This window comes from Pinus tabuliformis, chromosome 1_1, assembly GCF_031772625.1.
Source record: "Pinus tabuliformis cultivar Carrire ecotype Pingquan chromosome 1_1, CPIR1, whole genome shotgun sequence".
Taxonomy (NCBI): Eukaryota; Viridiplantae; Streptophyta; class Pinopsida; order Pinales; family Pinaceae; genus Pinus; species Pinus tabuliformis.
In genome coordinates this window covers 72,054,413-72,060,983 of record NC_142297.1, presented here as the reverse complement: position 1 = coordinate 72,060,983, position 6,571 = coordinate 72,054,413, and the positions used below count along the sequence as shown (strand labels likewise).

Below are 6,571 nucleotides of genomic sequence, written 5' to 3'. Positions count from 1 at the left end.
CCTGAGAGACCCTAGTCGCGAACACGGCTGGGACAATGACGGGTTCTCTGTCCTTGCAGGGGATGGAGCGACAAAAGTATTGAGAATCCAAGATAAGCTCATGGCGAGAGATAGGTGTCAAGTGGAAGTGCAGTGATGTATGCAGCTGAGGCATCCTAATAGACCGAGAGATTTGAACCTTGTTCCTACATGACCCGATCGATTTGATCAGGTACTAGCCATCTATTCTTTTCTTTGTTCAATTGTTTGACAACATGAAACTATGAAACCAAAAGCTCTGCCCTCCCTCTCCATTGGATAGAAGGGCAGAGGAGGGTTCTCTATCTGGCCCTAATCCTCTTCAGCATTGGGGCCTCACAATCATTAGCCATATGCCCTTCCTGGTTCATGGTTTGAAATTCTGGTGTCCCAGGCGTAGAGGAACCACACCAACCCATACCGAACTTGGTGGTTAAAATCTACTGTGGTGAAAATACTGTAGGGGAAGGCCTGCGGGAAAATAGCTCGGTGCGAGGATGATAAAAAGCTTAATGCCTCTTCTTCTCATTAGAAAGTCTTCTTCTTTGAAACCCATTTCTTACATATTTTCTTTCCCACTCCACACTTTACTTTTATTTGAAATGCAATACCTGCACACGCTCATAGCGATAAATTTGCTTCTGCATCCTCTTACCTCGAAGAGAGGAATCCCTTCCTTTTGGGAGGGACTCCTGGGAATGAATCCAACAAAGACGAGTCCTGTAGCTTATAGGATTAGAGCACGTGGCTACGAACCACGATGTCGGGGGTTCGAATCCCTCCTCACCCACCTCGAAAGGGGCCAAAAGGGAGGCCTTTTGGGGGTAGGGAGATTATGATTGGGATAGCGGATGCAAAGCAATGGAACTTAGTCTGCACAAAGGGTCATTTATCGAAAATGATACCTGGTACGTTTGAGAGTAACCAGCATATTTGTGTGTGACCTCCTATAAATATTTCTCATTATTAGATTTAGATTAGGGTTATAGAACGAGAGATTCTTCCAAATTCGAGGGAAAATATGAGGGAAAATAGATTGACAACATGCAGGGATCCAATTCTGACTTCCAGGAAACGAACTCGTAGTTCTAATAGCTGGTAACGCGTCAAGTGACTAGTAATGGGTCGAGCGAATAGAGGCCTCTTCATCTTCATCTCTAGAAATGTCATCACATCAGGAGAAAAATGGATTTGTTTCTTCGAACTTTTCAGTATTTCAAAGAGACCGTGTTTTCCATTTTTCTTTTCCCGAACGACCAGGATCCTTCTTGATCCTGTGGCGATTGTGCATTCATATATTATGAACAAGGACAGGTAATGTTTGACTTACTCCTAATGGTAAAAACGAGCTCTATTTTGAATAAAATGGATCTCCCCAAGTAGGATTCGAACCTACGACCAATCAGTCAATAACCGACCGCTCTACCAATGAACTACTGAGGAACAACGGAGGGTTCCCATATACGAGCAAGATTCTTGTTCTTTGGACCGACCCATGATCATCAGTGTATAAATGTGAAATCAATAAGGTTTTTTCTCAACTCTTGGTGTTTTAAGGAAAACTAGTGTCGATTCAAACTGCCAGTCCCACTAAGACGGGTAGCTATCTTAGAAACAAACAATGAAAGCTTTTCAAGAGTTCGTTTAAGTGTGATAGATGGAAGAGAAGAAGAGAGGACCAACCTGGATCTTCCGCTTTGATCCTAGCTTGATTTCTCCTTTCCTTGATAGAATTTTCCACTCCTCTCCTACTTGTCCCACTTCAAAGAGTACCTATAGATTCAAAGTAATAGCAAACTATCAAAGCTTCTCTATCTAAAACATCATAAACATTGCAGAATCAAAAACACATTGACCATACAATTGCATTCATAAACAATAAGATTCACAAATACAAGATCATATGGAGGAAAACTCAAAGAACTTAATTAATAGTAATGTAAGAGAGGATTACAACCCAACTGTCTCATCCAGCATCATCCTCCCAGTTGTAGAAGCCCTCTTCATCTCATGAACAAGCAAATCACCCAACAATGCAATGTCTCTTCTCAGAAAACCAACAACACTTCCTTACAAAATACAAAATTCCAGCCTTCAGATCTCTCAGATGAGGGATCCATTTATAGATGTCTTGCAAGGGTGTGAGTCAGCTCTGGGTTTTTTATTAGTGTCATTCCACTAATAGTTCTTGGTTCCATTTGGAGATTTCATGATCTCTTACTCATCCTTGAGAAAATTCAGAGAGGCAAGTGTCACAGGAGAAGTTTCTGGAAGATTCCATGATCATCCACCTCGCAAACTATCTCTGCCATTTGTCTATTCTCGCTCATCGCACCCCACAGAAGGCCATTTGAGTATGCATCGCACCTGGCCAATTAGGCAGTCAGTATGCATCGCACCTTGCCCATGGAGCAGTCTGTATGGTCCAGTTTTGGCCAGTTTTGAGTAGTTTTTCAGGTGGAACTTCTGGGAAATGATGTAATCAGTTGACCATGATCCTTTAGGGTGTGAAACAACACTTTTAGGGACTTAAGGAGCCCTTAGTATATGGACATATGAGTTTGGGGTTGCGGTTCCCAAATATGTCTATAATAGCTGCCCCCTAAAGCATGAGGTCGTAAATCTTCTGATGTCGGGTGAAATGCTTTATTCATGAGGGTCCAAGGTATTCGAATTGGAAGGTGACCTGTATAAGATACAATACAATACATCATCATCATATTATTTTCATGATCTAGCTGAGGCGGGCATTCCCATGCTCAACTTTATAAATTCATTTTCATGTACATAGGACAGACAATCGTCTGCTGTTGCAGACTTGTGATTCTTCGCATGAAGAGTCATCTTCTCTGGCTTAGATGACCATCTGTGCAGCTTCTGTGTACAATTGATGTCTTTATTTTCCTGAATATATCACAGCCCGGATGGATGAAACTAGATCTGGGGTCTTCAAAACTCGTCCAATCTTCGCCCGACGTACAAGTCGATCCATGTGAAAAGATGTTCTGAAGTCGAACATGGAAAGACATCGCCTGATTACTAGCCAATGATGTAAGCTATTAACAGACGTGAGAGGAGTCACCGATAATGATAATGATCCTCAAGGTACTACAGTACAATTCACGTGGTGTGAATATATGAGCCGATGTCGAACACCACGCAAAGTCTTTTGGTCGAAGATCATTGATGTAAACCTGTCGTCGGAAGTGAGAAACTTGCCATTGAGGAATGCAAGCTTCAAAGTACTGAAGGGGTTGTTTCTAAGTCAACCTCTTGGATAATGAGCTGATGTCGACAAGAAGTGACCTGTTGTAGGAGGGCCTTGATGTATCCCACATCTACGATGCGAAACGGAGCAAATGATTTTTGTGGAGGTGAAAACGATCTGATGATATGAGGTTCAGGAATGGTGGTGATGAAAAATGAAACGTGGATGTAATGCAGTGGATGAGGCGTTTGCTGGATGATGAATTCTTTGAATGACTTCTCTCGAACATATTGGCGACACCGATATGGACTGGTAGTGTTAACCCCATGGATGGCATGGCAGACCAATGGTGACGGTGAATGGAAAAACCCAACCCAACTCAATCACGGTGATGGAGTGAAAGTGTCATGTTCAAGAGCGACTTGCTACCAATAGAGTTCTTCTAGTTTTCTTCCCATTTTTCCCCAGTCATTGCTGACCAGTACCTCTTTATTTTTGACAAGCTGGAGGAGGATAACATATGCTTGGTCTATAATTCAAGAAAACCTGTCGCTTTGTGTTTAGCGAGCCTATCGTCAATGAGACTCGTTCTTGTCTGGGTGGACAAGTTTGTCGCTATTGTTTTAACGAGTTTAACGACAAAGATAACTCAGTCCTTTTCTTGTTTAGAGAGTCTGAAAATAGACGTAAGGAGACTCCAATAGTCCTTTTTCGTGGCATAATCCCTTAAATCCGAAAAAGTGTAAAATAATACGAAAGGGATGACTTTTCGATAGTTTTAACGAGCCGACAAAGACAAGCGTTCAATATTTTTGTTTAATAACCCATCAAGTCCAAAAATATTAAAATATATGAGAGGGATAGCGTTCCCCTTACTTTAACGAGTTGAGAAGGCTAATAGCTCGACAATCTTTTTATATTTAACAAGTCTAAAAAGAGTTTAAAAGAGGTTCGTTTTTGAGGAGCGAGTGATATTTCTGGGTAGCAGCTGGTTCCAGGTAAGTTTGGAACTTCTCAAAACATGGCAGTGTGAAGAGGGTGGCAATCAGAATCACTCGTCGCAGATGTTCCTCAAAAGGGTAAACAATCAAGTGGAAGCATATGGTCGGCCGAATGAAATGGAGGTGACGGAAGGAATACAACCAAAGTTCAAGAAGGGCTGATAGCAAAGCGATCACAAAGGTTATTTACCAGAGGTGGGTTCATTTTTTTTAAATGAGCTTGAACCATGTGCCAACATGTGCTCAGTGTAGGTTGATTTTTTAACGAGCTTGAACTTTGTGGGAACATTGCTCTTTGATATTGGTCAATGATATTTAGTTTACTATTTAACACATTAGATTATTTTCTCGGTCATTCAACTTGCTCAATTTCTCCATCAAATTTATTAGAAATACACATATATATTATTGAAAAATGAATTAAAAACTAGAAGTACGTGAATAGTAACATAAAAAGTAGTTTTACCCCTCATTTTTACCATTTCATTTCAAATTTGGGGTTTGGAGCTCTAGAGTGGTTTTCTGCCTAAAACTTCATAAGCTGATTTCGAGAGATCCGGTGGACTATTCTCCGCACCGTCAGGACCAGGTAGGAGCTAACCCTAAGCTCTTCATTTTCATTCCATCCTTTTCTGTTTTTGAGCAAGTTTTCCCCTTTTCTAAGCCCCTGGGGTTTGAAGAAATCATTCTCCCATCATCGCACCTACCCTATATCAAAAGGTGCGATGCATACTGAGTTGTGCACTGGCCAATCAGTATGCATCTCACCTAGTCCAAAGGCAGGGTGCGATGGGCGCAGAAGGGAAACTTTGCACAGTGATTTCTCATGAAATTTTTTCCTGTTTTTGCTCAAATTTGGATCCTAATTCATCTTTTGTCTGTGACTCAAATATTTTTTGGATCAAGATGGTCGTCATGTGGCGTGAACGCGAGCATGAAGAAGAAGACATGATTGCCTTACATGATCAGGGTACTGTTGTTGCATTGTGAAGCTGTGGTTTGCTCAAATTCTTCCATATATCTAGCATGAGGCAACAAATCAGCTTGTTGCAATATTTCCTCGATGCATGGGATCCGATCAACCAGGTGTTCTAGATTAGAGGTAAATCCATCCCACTGACAGTCGAGGACATCTACTTTTTGACGGGGTTATCGAGGCGTGGTGCCCCTCTTTCATTGTCGAGATCCGCCCGTGGGGGTGAATTGGTGAGAGATTATATCCGTCAACTTTGTAGAGATGGATCTCAGCCTAGTAGAGATGGCAAGATCAATATCTGGGATGTCATTGATCGGTCTCTGAGGACCATTTTATTCACCTTTGCTAGATTGGCTGGTAGCACAACTCTTCATTTGGTGAACAGATCTTATGTGCAGTATGCTTTAGAATGCCTGGAACCAAAGGTATTCAACTGGTGTGATGCAGTACTTCCGGTGATAAAAGAACAACTCTCTAAGGTAAAGAATGGAAGATCCAAGAACTTTGGATATGGTTCCATTTTGACTGATTTTGCCTTAGAGAGGATCCCACTGATGTAGCCAAAACATATTTCACTAGGATTTCCAGCATCGAGGGAACCCAGGATGCAGAGATGGGTTGATCTCATGGCCAGACATGCTGGTCAGCCACAGATTACTTTCTCTGATGCCTTATTTGAGTGGTTCGACCATCAAGAGATGGTCTTCTCAGAGTATCCGTATGTCGGGATGGACTTCCGAGGTGACCCGGATTTGGCGTTGCCGGCTGGCGAGCAGTGGGGTGTGATAGGTAAAGATTTTGACCATATCTTTGTTTATCAATTTTATAATGTTTTTTGTGATTTATCAAGACTAATTGAACTCATGTACTTGTGCAGATGTTGGGCCAGTGAGACCAGCGGCGTGCCCAAGGGCGGCAGCTGGCATTCCAGCAGGAGAAGCTGTAGGGAGGGCTGTCCTTCGTGATTTGGACATAGCAGAGACCCTGGCAGTATTGCAGGATCAGATCGAGGGTCTTACCCTTGGTATCCAAGATGTGAGGACTGACGAGTTACCTTTGAGGCTACAATGCCATACTACTAGTGTTCCGAGTTGATGGACTAGGCTCTTGCGTATGATCGCATAGGTGGTGACATGTTATCACCAACATCATTAGTATAGGATGCTTTTCTGCATTTACTTTTGAGTTTCTTGGTCGCATGACCGATTTTGCCTTGTACACAAAACATTATGTGAAACTATAAACAATTATATATTTTTGATTTTCAGAGTTTATTTCGGTTAAGTTATGTGATCCAAATGCAAATGTTGATGTAAAATGCTTTTCTTTACAAATGTTGCAAATGTCTGTCTAACACATAATTCGCTA

At 41.8% G+C, this 6,571-nt stretch overlaps 1 non-coding gene and 1 pseudogene across 1 annotated transcript; one reads left to right on the top strand and one right to left on the bottom strand.

Annotated features, from left to right (window-relative positions):
* LOC149211633 (25S ribosomal RNA) overlaps positions 1-203 on the top strand; it is a 2,875-nt pseudogene extending 2,672 nt beyond the window's left edge.
* Positions 204-1,389: 1,186 nt separating this feature from the next.
* TRNAN-AUU (transfer RNA asparagine (anticodon AUU)) lies at positions 1,390-1,461 on the bottom strand. Its single transcript has one exon. It is a non-coding gene; the product is annotated as a tRNA-Asn (tRNA).
* Positions 1,462-6,571: the final 5,110 nt, after the last annotated feature.